The sequence below is a fragment of the Ptychodera flava genome, chromosome 1 (genome assembly GCF_041260155.1).
Source record: "Ptychodera flava strain L36383 chromosome 1, AS_Pfla_20210202, whole genome shotgun sequence".
In the NCBI taxonomy this organism is placed as follows: Eukaryota; Metazoa; Hemichordata; class Enteropneusta; family Ptychoderidae; genus Ptychodera; species Ptychodera flava.
Window position 1 is genome coordinate 51350198 of NC_091928.1, and position 15479 is coordinate 51365676.

Sequence of the window (15479 nt, forward strand, 5' to 3'; positions counted from 1 at the left end):
TAGGCCTAATAGCTGCTATATTTTGACCATCTTGATAAAGATCTCGCCACCGGAATATTCATGAAGGTAAAAAATGCGTAAATCGAAATCCCATTGTGTACATGCTGAGAGGTAAACTGCACAGCTGGCAGCCTGTTGATGAAAATTGACCCCCTAGCTAGCTCGTAGCCTGCTGCTCTCTTTCTTTCTACCTCCATGCTTTAGCTGGCGAAAACGAATATATGGTTTAGTTAGCAATATTTTTATTTAACGAGAGCAAAAAAAATAACATTTTCTCCAAGATTGAGTGAAAAAGTGATAGTTATCAAATTCTTTGCAAAGTTCGTTTCGTGAATATTTGAGCACTTGGGGAGCCATACTCAGAAGACGCCATTGTTATGGATAGCGTCGCGTCGCCTACTCACAGCTCAACGTTGCGTTGCGTCGTCTATATTTTAGTACTGACACGTCCCGCCGGTGTCTAGGAATGTCCACTAAAGACTCTAATCTTGAAATCCTGGACCGTCTCGACGACTATGCGGTACGTTTGAATCTAGTGCCAGTGTGGTGATCGCCAAAGAGTCCTGCATCAGCTGAACGGTTCTCGTGTAAGCTTACAATTTACCAGGTATGTATGTACAGTATAGCTATAGCTATTCACTTATTCTTGACCAGCCAAAGTGTCTGGGATACGTCTACTCCTTCTGGTATAAACGTGTCCAGCAAAATCTGTATCTGGCAAAGTATCGAACGTTTGTTTGTTTTAAATCATTGATATTCCTGATAATTTCTAACGAATAATGAACATCGAATTTCCGGGTCACTTTATGCTAATGAGTGTTGATACCTGTCAGGGACTGGACAGAAATTACGGGCGGGGGGATTGATTGGTGTTTTAGAGGCCTGTGTTGGCACCAGATTGTCTCACCAGAAAATTTACCAACCAGATTACAGTTTCAATGGAAAACAAAAGGTAGTCCTCCTACATACTTAAAACAAAGGCAATCCCAGGGATCAGCAAAAGTGCCTTATAAAATGGAAAATAATGACCCTTCAAAAAGTGTTAGCAAGGAAAAGATTGTCCCTCCAAAATTTCATGTGCCCTGTGAGTCACAGTCTGTATAAATGATATCTTAATAATTGACATATAAGTTCTCATTTAACTTTAACTGTTAAAGAATACTTTTAACCTTTACAAAAAATCACTAGGGTGAAAGTCCAATATCACATTCGTTGTTCACATCTGTTCTTTCAACCAATATTCTCATTGTGCACATTTTCAATTGCCAAACATTACATAAGCACAGATTTAGCTTGTGTTGTATTTCAAAATACCTTTTCATATTTTCTTCAGAGACCAGAATGTATATGTTTAGTGAATCAACATTCCGGTGAAATTCCAAAATCAAATTTCTTGCACACACATTCACTAGTAACCAGCTCAATCTAATCAAGTGCATTAACAGTGTACAAAATAACACCTGTCCGGCAGTCCGAGACTGGTTGTTTTTCTGCAGGACTTGTAAAATAAAAAAGTTACCAGTCTGGCGGACAGGTTGACTTTAGCGTGGGGAGTCTTCTTTTAAAACTATGTCTGCTATTTTTTCTCTGGGCTCCCATTCAAATTTTATGGCAAGACAGTTTTCTTTCCCGTAAATTCATCCTACTCAACAGCGCATAACAAAAATACTTAGGCACACAAAAAGCAATCGCAGTATCAGGACTGGTAAGTTTTTGGCAGGACAGGCAACTTTTTGAAGTTACCAGTCCTGGTGACTGGTTGATTTTTCCACAAATTCGAACACTGGCATTAATATCAATAATTAAGCATCTATAAACACATTTATTGCAAAAAATCATGGTTTCCTCATGGACTACAATGTATATTGAATAATCCAAAAATCAAATTTTTTGTACACAGATGTATTTGCATCCAAATTCCAACTACTAGAATTACATAAATCATCAAACATGGATAAATGTACATATAATGCATGTTGCATAGGGGAAAACTGTCAATATTTTGCCTAACAGATTCCAATGTATTAAATTTGATATTTTTTTGGTAAAGCACTGTATTGGCCACATCTTGTTTTCAAATAGTTTCAATAGTTGCGCAAAAATGGTAACCCTGCCCCAAAGGCATGCATGACAATTCAAAATGCTTTTTTAAAAAATGGACCCCAAAAAAGGCCTTACCCCCTGTAATTTCTGTTCAGTCTCCATGAAAAGTAATCCAAGGAACACATGATTTATACGCTCTATTGTTTGTTGAACCTCTACTCAAAATGGCTGTGCATGAAGGTTAATAATAAGATAATGAAGATTTACTATCCTTTATTTTCTTTTGAAACTGTAATCAGTTGAATGTTGGCCAATTTTTAATTCAATCCCACAAGTCCACTTATTAAAGCTCAAATTTATGTATGTACAATGGCTCAAGGACAGAATAGGGCCCATTGATATTTTTTGACCTTTTTTTTCTATAGTCATAGGAGACATTACATTTAATGATTTATGTTGTCAATTTATTTCCTTTGTCACAATAATAGTATTAATTTAGAAGGTTATAAATAATGCAAAGTTACATGTACATGACGACTAGCATGTTTAACCCTTTGCACCCTGACCCCCTGGTACTCTATGACGTCATCAGACATTTATGTCTGAGTCGGGTTCAAAGGGTTAAAGAACCACTAGCTGTAAGTTTTGAAATTTGTTTACCTCAAAATACATGTATCTCCCCATTTTGTCCTGGTTTTCTCTGAATTCTGCCCTATAGTATTGTTTATGTAACTTATGTGACAAATTATTGATATGTTGGACTTGCACAACTCTACAAATTGCTAAGGACTGTGATTATTACTGTGTGCACCGGTAGGATTTCTCCGAGAGTGCCCCTGCTTTGCAAACATAGACAATTACTCATACACTACAGCACAAGAGAGTTACCTGTATGACCACGGATAAGGCTAATTCACGTGCCGCGAGCCAAAGTTCAGTTTGCATGATTAGCATTTTAACCTAGTAGAAATAGGTGAATTTTCACTCTAATTCACTTTATCGATAAATCTTCACTGTTAAATCACTTTAATGAGGCCTTGTATGTGCATAAAGTGGTGACCTGTGATATGTGTGTTCACGAATTCAACCTGTGCTGGCCGGTAAGGGACTGGAAAAAATTTATAGGGAGGGAGGACGAATTTTTCAAAACGATGCTGAGAAAAGTGACTCTCCCCAATCGTTATGCTGTCCCTGTACGTGCTATAGTCAACGTCAATAATATTTTATTTGACAGATCTTAAGTAATTCATGATGTGACGCCTCATCCCACCAAATATGAAGGCTATTGCACTAATACTGGCAAATAAGTTAAATTCAGGTCAGAGGTCATCCTGGTTACTTGATATTTTTGCTGTACACTTTCCTCCCATGATGGCCGTCCAGCAAAAATCAGACCTATAGCCATATTGGCTGGGTCAAATGTCATCCTGGTCGCTTGATATTTTAGCAGAAATCTTAGTTAACATAATCAATCATCTCTTTCCACTAAACTTCAGACCTCCACCTCTGTTAGCTACAGTGTTGGGTATTGAAATTGTTTAACATTTCACACTACGGTATGACTGAGGTGAGCCCAACTTCACTGCGGGAATGTATGAACTACATGCATTAGCATGAACTCTGTGTGACCAAACAATTCAGAGAATGTTGCGCCCTGAGTGGCCCATCAAATGATGAAGTAAGGGCCATTCAACATTTTATCGCATGAATTGCACAATGCTCTGTGCATTACATTGGACTGCTTTGTGCAGTTTGTGTGAAGATTTCAGTGCAGATATGCACAGTATACAGGGTTTTTGCTTGTATGCACTGTGATGGGATTTAATGTTTTGGCAAATATTTAATCACATTGCAATCTTTATCTTGTCCAAAATTGCATGTACAGTCCCAGTGTTAGTTAATAATAAGTGTATACATGACCAAAATTAGAACATTCTCACAAACTTATTTTGGCTTGACGTTAAAATCATAAAAACAATGCTAGAAGATACAGCTAGTGGGGGCTTAAGTTAACATGAGATTAATTTTAATCTTACCTAAACATGATATGTCATTTTATTTCTGTTTCTGCTGAAAATGAAATGTGGTGTTACTTTCAACATGCACATTTTAGATATTGATATGACCATGGATGTAAAAAGAGTCAATTTTTCATCAATGGTCTGACAGTCTACCAGCTCTGAGATACTGCAGGAATGCATAGTGCAGTGTGAATCCAATGAAGTTGAGCCTTTTCAGGCAATGAAAACGCTTGATATATTTCTGATTCAAATATGTGTTGATGGACTGTCAGATTAATATGGTGATTCATCGTCATTATTGTCACGTGAAATCTGATGATTCATCATCTGTGTTTTAAGATAATTTAATTTTTCACAGTAGGATTTTTAACTCTTTTTATTTATTTCCTTGCAAGTTGCAGATCCCGTGGAGATATTTATTAGGCGTTGAACAAATAGGAAAAGTGTAGTGCCCCAAGGAATGACAGAGTCACACGAAAAGGCATGCCAACAACTGAGAAGATATGAGAGGTATGTACTTTATACACATGTACAAAGTCTGCACTGATAAGTTTTTGTTTAAAGTTGTGAACTTTGAAGGACATGCTAACCAAAGCACCAGTGTTGGTGAATTATGGTACATGAACATGGTTAAAGCCCGGGGCGAAATGGACCGGGATCCGGATTAATGCCAAGTTTGGGTGGGCGTTTGGGGGCATGGCTCTGCATAATGAGTCTGTTGGTAACGGTTGCTATCGTTCGCATTATCTGCGTAATCTGTTTGCTCTCAACTCACGCTCTGACTATAAGCTTAGGTACAGCCTTCGCAATACGCGAAAGAAAAAGAAAGAAGGAAAAAGATCAATTTCATAAAAACAGGAGCGTGCTGAGTTGATCTACTGAAGTTTTTGCTGAGTTGATTTACTGAAGTTTCGGGTTCATGTCATCGTTCGAGAATGATCCGCCATATCTACATACGGAAATGGCGCCGTACGTAGTGGAAATAATCATCAAGAAAGTAATAAACATAAACATTAAAAATAATCCGAAGCTGGCAATTTCGTATGTTGAAATCACGAATTACCGATCTAAACATTGACTGAGAAACACGGTCAGGAAAATGGTAGGAAATAGGTGAACGACGCGACGTCATGACCGATCGCTAAAATAAAAAAAAAGTACACTACATCACGGAAGGGTCGAGATTTCCATGAATCTCGCATAACACGATATATGTAAGCGATTGAGGTCGGCTGCACGGTTGCTTTGAGGGTGACCCCGGACAACTCATCACGAGTTATGTTTATTTTCGGAGCAATGGGATGAACCACGGACTGGGTTCATAGGTATCTTCGTTATTGAAGAAATTAAAGTCCAACCTTTGTCGAAATCTTACGATGTAGTGCCAACTCAATGAGCCGATCTCGGACACACGTGTCACGTATCAATAGCTGCAATAGGCCGAATCCTTCCAAAGAAGATCGGGTGATGACGGCTCACTTGCTCACCTTGACCTGACATTGACAAATACAGTTTTGATGTCTTTACAAGCTTTGTTTAATTCTCATAACAGAAGTCCAAACGTTACTGGGGCAACCGGTATGTCAAAACCTTACCAACCCTCCGAACACGACATGTCACTGCCATGTGTGAGATCACGTGTACATATAGTTATACACAAACCATACGGCCGTTTTCAGGGCTAGCATTTATATCAAAAGCGACTGTAGCGTACCGGTACTTTCGGTCGTAGATTTAGGGGGCTGTTTAAAAAAAATGGCTCTCTTTGACTGATTGTAATTAAATTTATCATGGAGGCTACCGCCATCCTTTAACGATGCGACTCAGGTTCAAAGGTCAATTTCAGCAATTTTTTTTTATTTCAAATTTCGAACCACTGACACATGGTCTTCATCTTTTGGGGAAAGGTGTTGGGTCACATCGTACCGGGAAATTCCTGAAATATTACTAAAATGGAAAACTATCAGCTACACCGCGTGCCATTATTTCCCTTTTGTCTTAACGGTCGCGGATTACCGACCACGATATCTTTGATAAACACGCAGAGATTATGTATAGGCTTTGCGGTATAGTGCTCAGCGTTTTGAACTCCACATGTATCGGTACGGCAAACACGTCGAGCAGACCAAAGCCGGCGCTCGCGCTCCGTACCGTCGAAAAAGCAAGCGAGGTCCACAAAAGCGGACCTGAAAAACATGGCAACGTGCGCAAAGGTCGATTTAAATGTAAAACAGTCCGACTTTGACTCATACTCCCTGCAATAACGATCAAGAATGCAGTGACGAGTCATATTTGGCCGAGGACGCAGACGATAACGGAGACAACTATGAAAGTATTTGACACGCTGCTTTTCGAACATATCCTAGGCTATGCTGATTGCATACCCGAGTCCAAAAATTAGCCTGAGCGAGATGAAACTTCTGTTAGTTGCGATAATTTTATCACTCTTGCTGTACATGCTTGGTGTTAGTATCGTGTTCTTTTATATTTTTAAACTCAAGTTTTCTATCGTGCAGTCTTTTCGTGTCTGCTGAGAAACCTTGAACAACACCGTACCCGACAACAAGTGACATTTATGTCAAGGAGTTTCCCAAGCCAGTGCAGGAGTTCATACACACATAATGTAGATTCACAAGAGCAAGTTCACCGATCTGCTAATTTTTCGAAACGAAATGGAAATATTTTTTTTTATTTCATGCCTTTTCTTTCTTTAAATATAACCCAAAAATTAAATTACATCAAACGTGAATTGCGAGGGTTCACAAATGATTATTGTGTGCGTGTTGTCTAAACTTATCAATTACCCGCAGACTCCACAGCTGCTAGCTGGACCTCAACACTGAACGTAAAACAAATCCGGCTCAACTTCTAGAAGTGCTGAAACTAGCAATTTTTAGCTCACATTTGGTTATACCAATGTGAGTTTATCGTATAAGCTGAAGTCGATGGCGTCTGTATGTATGTGTGTATGTATGTATGTATGTATGTATGTATGTATGTATGTATGTATGTACGTACAGTATGTCCGTCAACATCAAAAACACGCAAACCGCTGCACATTTCAGCTTGGTATTTGGTGTGTGGATGCATCCTGGGGTATAGATGGGATTTTGTTCAAATAAAGTCTGCATTGCCAAAATTATGCAAATGAGCTTACAAAATGTGAAAATGGTCAAGAATTAATATCTCGAGAACCGCTGTTTTGATTGCTTTGAAAATTTGTGTGCAAGTACCTTAGGTGAACCTTATACAGTTTTATGAATATTGTGAAGTTCTCCTTAATTTTGTATTTTTGCTGAATTTTTTGGTGATTTTTCTCATTTTCAGTAAAAATTCTTCTTCCTGAAACCGCCAGCCCAATCGTTCTCAAATTTGGTTGGATCTTTGCAAGGGTGTTACGCTTCTTATTTGTTGAAATTATGACAAATTGGGAAAATTACTATTTTGGAGCAATTTTGTCATTTTTGATCAAGAAAACTTGTTCTCAAAATTACTTGTTTGATAGCTTTGTAATTTGGTATAAAGTCCCGAGGGATGTTATTAGATAAATTTTCTGCTCAAAGTGTTGGGAAACCCCCAAATTTGTATACCGTATTTTAGGTAATTTTCTCAGTTTGTGACCTTAAATGACCTACACCAACCCAGGATATGTTGTGAGACAGTTTCGAAGACTGTGAACATAATTTTGTCATATTAGGTATCAAATTGTAGGAAAATTTGATCCAGGAAGCAAAGCTGAGGTGAATTTTTTCATTTTGGACCAATTTTTGCAGCTTTTCTATGTAAGACATACAAGAACTGATGAGAAATTGGGATCAAGGATAATTCCAGATGTTGTAATCACCGCCCACAGTGGAAGGTATTTCACCATCTGTAACTAACTTAAGTGCTGTTTACATTAGAATGATAACACCCATTGCATTAATTAAAAACTTCCCAAGGTTGTAAATTTCCTGGCCTTAAGTAATACCAAGGGATGGAACATTCGATATTCAGGAGGGGGTAAGGTCTAGAAGATTGATGAGGTAGCATTACTTTTTACCAGATCCCTTGTACATTCTTTTACCCTTTCCCACCTTTTCTTTTTATCAAACCTTCTCTATTTTTTGTTGTTGACATTTGCTTATGTATTTAGGATCTGCTTGTCCCATTGCTATAGAAGTTGATATGCATGTTCCTAAAGATGGCCTCCAGTACCTAAGTTGGAGACCTTATTTGCTTTTGTCATTCTTGTTTTTCCTGGTTTAAATATTTCTCGAATGGACCAATTCAAACCGAATGTAAGCACATAGTGTCCTTGACGGTATTTTTGCTATATGAGGTCAGTCATCAAAAGTTTGACTAAAAGTAAAAATCTCCGAAATAATAATGTGTGCGCTGGTATTGCGCAAGTCGAGTGACTCCACTAGCTGTGTAGACTAGTCGATACTCTGTCTCTCGGAACACGCTGTCGATGACAGCCTGCACTGTTCTACGCTACGGCGTGATGATTATTAGTTTGATAAAATCGGTACAAGAACACATATAAATAAAGTTTGAAAAAATAACACGAGTCAATCTCTCCCGTCGTAACGAAGGGCGACAAGTTTGCAGTGCGGTGCAAAAGCTAAGAAAATACGACAGACATTTTATGTTGTCAAGAGTTACATGTGTTCGTCTCATCTTGAGGTAGGAAAACTAGCAAGTGACGTCCCGTTCGCACAGTGTCGGCGCTAACATGAACTTGACAATCACTTTTCACAAAGAACATGCATAAATTGCCGATCGCGAGACAGGAAGTAGACAACTTGAGTCAAGAACAAGTGAATGCCCGACGCGATCGCGCGACGACAGCACACAGGTCTCGATCTGATAGACTTTTTTACACAAGTTTCGACGTCTTCGTTTTGACTGTGTACACTGGTAACCAGATTGTAACCGTTGAGTTAACAGTATACAGTTAATATGCTAGTTAAACGTTCCAAAAATGGATTAAATCGCTAAGTACCCCTCTGTGTTTGTTGTGTAAATACCACCCACTGCTGGCACTAAGCATTTGCCAGTTTAGTGTATAATTTCTTTCTATTTTCACACGATCTGCAATCCTAAACATATTCAAAATTCCCAAAACTGACTCTAAATATTTCAACTTATTCCTGGTATAAGAAAATTCGCAGAAAATAGTGCGCGAGTCGGACTTCTTGGTCACAATGTGTGACGCATAGGTCGTTTACACAAATCGTCGATTTTCTCAGTTCCGTTTTTGGCAGTGCGTACATTATTCAAATAAGTATAAGTCGGCGGCGCCTGGACAGACTAGCCTGATTTTTCACCTGTGGACAGTGAATGAATATATCTGAAAGAACGTGTCTCAGATTTCCGATAAAGGGCCTGGAAGTGAAGATATCCTGACAAACGTGAACAAAGGCCAATAATTTATGCAAAAAACGTCAAGTTGACACTTTGAAGGTGCATTGTGCGAAAACAAAAGCGAATTTCAAAAATCCGGGACACGGTTTTTTGCCCATTATACCCAGCCGTCGATTGCCGTAAACAGATCACCAAGGCCGATTGGAGATTTGTACTTACACTTTTTTGAGTAAAAAAACTAAAAAACACGTGTTTTTGAGTAAAACAGCAGTATGCGCACTGTTTTTGAAAAACTAACAAATTTTCTGAACTCTTCGGTGACCGAGCAGATAAAAAAAGTACCACATGTCGGGTGTGTGACCACGTCTTCTTTGTGAAAATGAGGATTGAAATAAGTGACAATGAAACTGAGTCGCTACCTTAATATTTAGTTGTTTTCGATGTCATTGTAAACTATGGACTCTGCCTGCAGTTCTGTAAAATACAGTGTATGCACTTTTCGCTAGGATACATCGTACCGGTACTGACTCATCTCTTGCTAAGTCACGACCGAAAATGGCTCACTTTCGCGATGTCATTGCATCATAAACGCTTGCTAATAAAATAGTTTATGAGAACCACGAAGTTTTCATCCTGTGTGCACGCCAATATACATGTAACTCTTAGCTTACACATGGTTTGTTTACATCGTAATTATTCTCGTATGCACAGCAAATGTTTGACCAGTTTTCACCTCTGCGCGTCACTGAATGATTGACAATTGTTTGAATCGCAGAACGACCGTTCCCGATTTTCGTTTCATTACCGGATCAGATCCTGATTTGATACATGACTTGAATTGGGCACAAAAACGTTTCAAGATCACCGCGATGCAGCGCGGCAAGTTATTAGAACACGGACGCCATAATTGAATGACCTGTCGACCTGTGACGTCATGGCCGTGGTTTGCTGGCGTAGCAAGGCCATGATAAACTTGCCCAAGCATTTTAGGCATATTATGTCTTGATAAAATAATTAAACTAGTAATTTTTCAAAATAAAATGAGCACAGTGCGCTCGTCTATGGTATGAACCGAGTGCGAGTGACCACTTGGTCGTAAATAATGATCTGACTTGACCTGTGATGTCATGCATTGATTTAAGTTCACTGGACCGATTGTGATATCGAACTGAGTAACTGACTGGACTTGCCTGAAATTTATTGGTTTTAATGCAAATGTTACGTCTAAGTCATCTTTCAAAAACTTGCTGCCGGCTTGGCAGTAGCTTTACAGTTGTTACATGGTGGCAAGTCCTTGTCGAATCGACGACTGCTGCATAAACAGTCACTGAAGAATCTGTGCATGCATTTACAAGCACTGGATATTTTTACCATTTTTAATCAAAACCGTTCGTATACGTGTATGATGGTGACAAAAACAACATAAGGAATCTTGCGTACATTGTTACTGATTACTTTGACCAAACAAAAATCACCCAAATGCTGAACGATGATCATACAGAACTCTTCAGGTTGCAGGATTAAATGACCCCAAGCCCGATCTCAGTCAACAGTGCCGGGCTCGACGTCTACTCTATCAAACTGGACAAGAGAATATACTAAATTTACCTTGAAAAAATTCAAATTGTGTATCATATTGAAAAAAATCTACTGGGGCCACGGAGCGAATTTAAAAAACCAACAAAACCCAACAGAAGCAGTGGAATGATCATTATTGTGCAAGGTCGCTGCATTATATGTCAGGGTAAAAAACTTGTAGCTTTGAAATTTGTGGACGGTATAAAAGGCTTAGTGGTACAAATGTTTATTCATTGTTGACATCGTATCGATCTGATTGACACAACAAATGTTTGATTGTGCATCCCCTCGTGATTGGCAGCTGTTTGAAAGCTTTCCCCTATTGTTCTTTGAATGCTTCGAACACGTCCACAGCATCGCAGCAGTTTTTGCATCAAAAATCAACTTAAAATGGATATAATGAGAGAATTTCACCAACAAGGTCATGCCACAAGTATTCACAAAAGTAATATGTTGGAACAGTGCTTTAATTTACTCTTTGGTTGTTGAAAACTCTACATTTTCGGGAGCATTCGTTGATGCTGTTACCATGTGCCACTCATGTTGGATTATGAATGCCCAGGGAGATAGGGGGTATTTATAGGCTCCGAGTCCCCCTGCCTTTAATCCATACTGGCACCCATACACAGTCAGTTCAGTCTTTGATTTAGGTGATTCCCCAGCATGACATGCCCTCTTTTTATTCAATATATGTAAATGTTACAAGGCACTGTAGGTCAAAGCTGCATGGTACAAAAATATTTCTACCTCAATATTCCATCCTAATTTGACAGATTTAATATTCTACTGTATATGTCTTACTGTATTAGTTCTCGACCACGTACAAAGACTTGGTCCATTTGCTGAAGCATTAATTGATGATATGTTTTGCAAAATTAATAGTGGAAGCACGACCATACACCATGTGTCTTGGAGATACATTGATGTTAGTCTCTCCTAACAAAAACAGGAATATTTAGTAAATAATAAAATAGGCAATGAATCAGTGAAAAACATTTTTATCTTCATATTTGTATATTATGGCATAAACTTGTCAGTTTGATGTGCAACAGTACATAGATGACCAGTTTATTCATCAAGGAGCATTCAGTTATTACAGCCAGCACAATTTGAATGGGTTGGGGTTCACTTTAAATTGTTAAAAAAGTAGTTAAAGTGTTCAAAACATTTTTTGGGAGATAAAATGATTCGCTGCATTATTTCACTCTCGGTAGTCATTTAACTGTAAATCTGAACAAAAGTCTAATTATCTGCCACATAAACATCTTGCCTTGGCAACTCTGAGGCTTGTCTTATTGTAAATCGAGCTCACTGAGAGCAATGAACAATTTCTATTACTTACATATTAAAGATATAGCAAGTTTTGTCAGGGAAATATTTAACAGTGACCTGTTGACCACTAGTACCATGAAAATAGAAATGTTTAGTTGAAATTCCAATATCATTACTGTTGTCCACATCTGAACCTTCAAACACCCTATTTGAATCAAGTACATTTGTATCAATTGTCAAACACCTCAGAAAGCACAGAATGTGTTTGTTAAGCATTGTAAAAAAATTATTCATAGTTTTCTCATAGACTCCAGTGTATAGTGAATCAACATTTCAGTGAGATTCAGAAATCAAATTTCTTGCATACATATCAACTTTTAACCATTCTAGTCTAATGAAGTACTTTCAAATGAATTATCAAAGGTCTATAAATACAAAGATTTAAACAAAAACAAACTAAATGGATAATGTACAATTCTGGTGATTTATTCTGTGTATCGTTATTTACAGAAATTGAAGGACGCAAACGGGGCTATCCAAGGACTAGCATGAAGCTGAAGACATTTGATAGTTGTGTGTGTTTCTTCTGAGGACAGCGAGCAGGACAGAAGTTGCAAGGGTGGTGCCTTTATTCGGAGACACTTGCCATGGGATAGAGAGAGAAGTGAAACTGCGTACATTATGGAAAAACACTTGCATCAAAGGAAATGCATATTGAGGCTACCTTGCATTGAGGCGTGGCCCCAATCAGACCAGAGCCTGAGGATGAGGATGGTGGGCCACACTGTACTAGAGATTTCCCACAATACATCATGATTTGTACCAATGTAGATTCCCCTGTGAAGTCTACCATGTCTCCCATGTGTAGACAAATTCCTGGACCACGTGTAGAAATTCTGAGAACGTACTTTTAAAAACACCTTTCTTCTCAATTCCCATTGTAAAGGATTAAGAAAATTGTGCTTGATTGAGAAGGATTTTTGTAAATTTTCCACTGATTGTGTCCTCAGCCATACAGAATAAAGTGATGGAAAGTAGGGAGAATTGTTGCACCTGTTTTATGAAACAAAAGGATATTGATTTTTTCCAAATAGAACAGACAAAAGAAATTTACATGCTAACTATTTTCAGAGAATGACCCCTTCAGTTGGTAATAACTTGCTTCCCAAAACTGTGACATTTGTAGTACATGAAGAATGTGACTTTTATGGTTATTTAATGGTTTCTTTGAAATTTATACTGCAATATTTCAACGTACTTTTAATAAATATAATTAATCAATTATCGTGAGACTTCACATTATTGCTTTGATGTAGAACTGAAAAAGTTACAAGAAAACTAACGTCGTTGGTACAAATCGAACAGCATTGTGGGTAATTGATTGTACTGTGGGCCATGAGCCGTTATACAGACAAATGACAATATCAACAGCGCTGACAACTCATTACAGGACAATGTTTAATGTATAAGCATATGTTTTTGCATTTTCTTGATTCTGCTAAAAGCTCAATGATGCATTTTTAGTTTTGAACAAAGACCACTCAACTTTTGAATTTATTGACTAGATACAGGCTGTACTCATGTTATTACACCGACGAGTCATAAACAGTGATTATTTGTATAATTGTATTTTTTGGGAATTTTTCTATTCTTGGTCAAGAAATCTTCTCTGAGACCACAACTCCAATTGATTTGAAAGTTGGTGTGGAGGTTTTTAGGGTACAGCTCAGTAAGACTGTTTCAAATTGTGGTGAAGTTTGCATAATTGTATATTTGGCAAAATTTTTACCATTGTCTTTTGCCAAGTCTTTTTTTTAAATCGCTGCTACAATTGTACAGACGTTCAATGAATGACTTGAAATATTGGTTTCAAAAAGTCTGGTTATATTATTGTTTGTGATTTTTTTTCAGAAACCGCAGCTTTTGTTTAACACATGTATGTGTCAATTATTGTAAATATTTCATTGGATTAGCATTATTCAGTGAATAAAAAGGACATTATTTTTTTAATTGCATAACAGTTGTATGAACTTAAATTGTTGGTGTGTGTAGTGTAACATGTTACATGTGAGTATGAGTAAAATGAAAGAATACTAGTATATCATGAGAATACCGGTAATACATTTTAATCAATAATGGTAGATATTGTGCATACCATCCTATGGCAACAGCCTGCACATAATTCTGTAAACACAAAATGGAAGAATGCAGAAAAGATATTAAATATCTGCACTGTACATATATATCAACTTGGTCCTGTTTGTTTCCCGATAATAGAACTAACTGCCCCATATCTATTTTCTAAGCATGTCTATGCATCATTACCAGTGTAATTGTTGATAATTGCACTGAAGTAAGGCCTTTTGAAATGGATCTGTCAAAAATAACATAAAGGATACAGAGGCCATGTTTAGAAGCAGAATACAAGGTTATTTTGGTATACAATTATGAAAATAAAATGATGAAACAGTACAAAATGTGCAAAAGGTACTGGTTACTGTTTCAAGTAAATATCGATTCATGAGAAATTCAAAAAATTAAAAGGAATGACAGCAGAGCAGTGATATTTTATTCGATTTCACGCAAGGTACCATGGGAAAATTTAAGGCAAGAGGGTGGATTCCCATGATCACTAATTTCACGCAGAATCCATTGAAATCCTGCACAGGATTATTCAGGAGACTGTCTTATGGAATCCATTAAAATGCTGTAATGGATTCTGATGTGGATTCTAAAAGTGTTCCGTATATAGAAGAATCCATAATTGGATACCTTAGGATTCCCTGAGTACCCACAATGGATATCTCTGGATTCCCTTGGATTCTGATTGAATCCACGGAGGAATCCACAACAATGCTTGATGGATTCTGGCTTTTCACATAGTGATCGTTACCAGGACATTAATCATGACTAGTATCAAAAAACCTCAAATTCTCTGTGTCATCACTCGGAACGTGCCATGCAAGAGCAGAGTGTGCATATTCCGAACGTCAGATTGATCGTTAAAAAGATTAAATGTGAGTACGAAGTATTATTGTCCGGGACCGCTTGGCAAATAAACTGAATATATTCCAAGATAGATCGCACAAAGAAATCACAGCAGTTGTCAGTCCTGTTGTTCTCAAGGGTCTATGATATTACTAGATACTACAATTTTTTGAATACTAGATCTCAAATCATAGGTGTACTCTCCTTTCATTCGGCCCGGCAAAATGC

At 37.7% G+C, this 15479-nt stretch overlaps 1 protein-coding gene and 1 long non-coding RNA gene across 2 annotated transcripts in view; both read left to right on the forward strand.

Annotated features, from left to right (window-relative positions):
• The window catches only part of LOC139140568 (putative ankyrin repeat protein RF_0381), an 88528-nt gene that overhangs the window by 58637 nt on the left and 14412 nt on the right, over nucleotides 1–15479 (forward strand). The gene's annotated exons all lie outside the window — the stretch shown is intronic.
• On the forward strand, nucleotides 361–14281 carry LOC139140545 (uncharacterized). The gene is made up of 3 exons (XR_011554018.1): nucleotides 361–607; nucleotides 4460–4574; nucleotides 12774–14281. It is a non-coding gene; the product is annotated as an uncharacterized lncRNA (long non-coding RNA).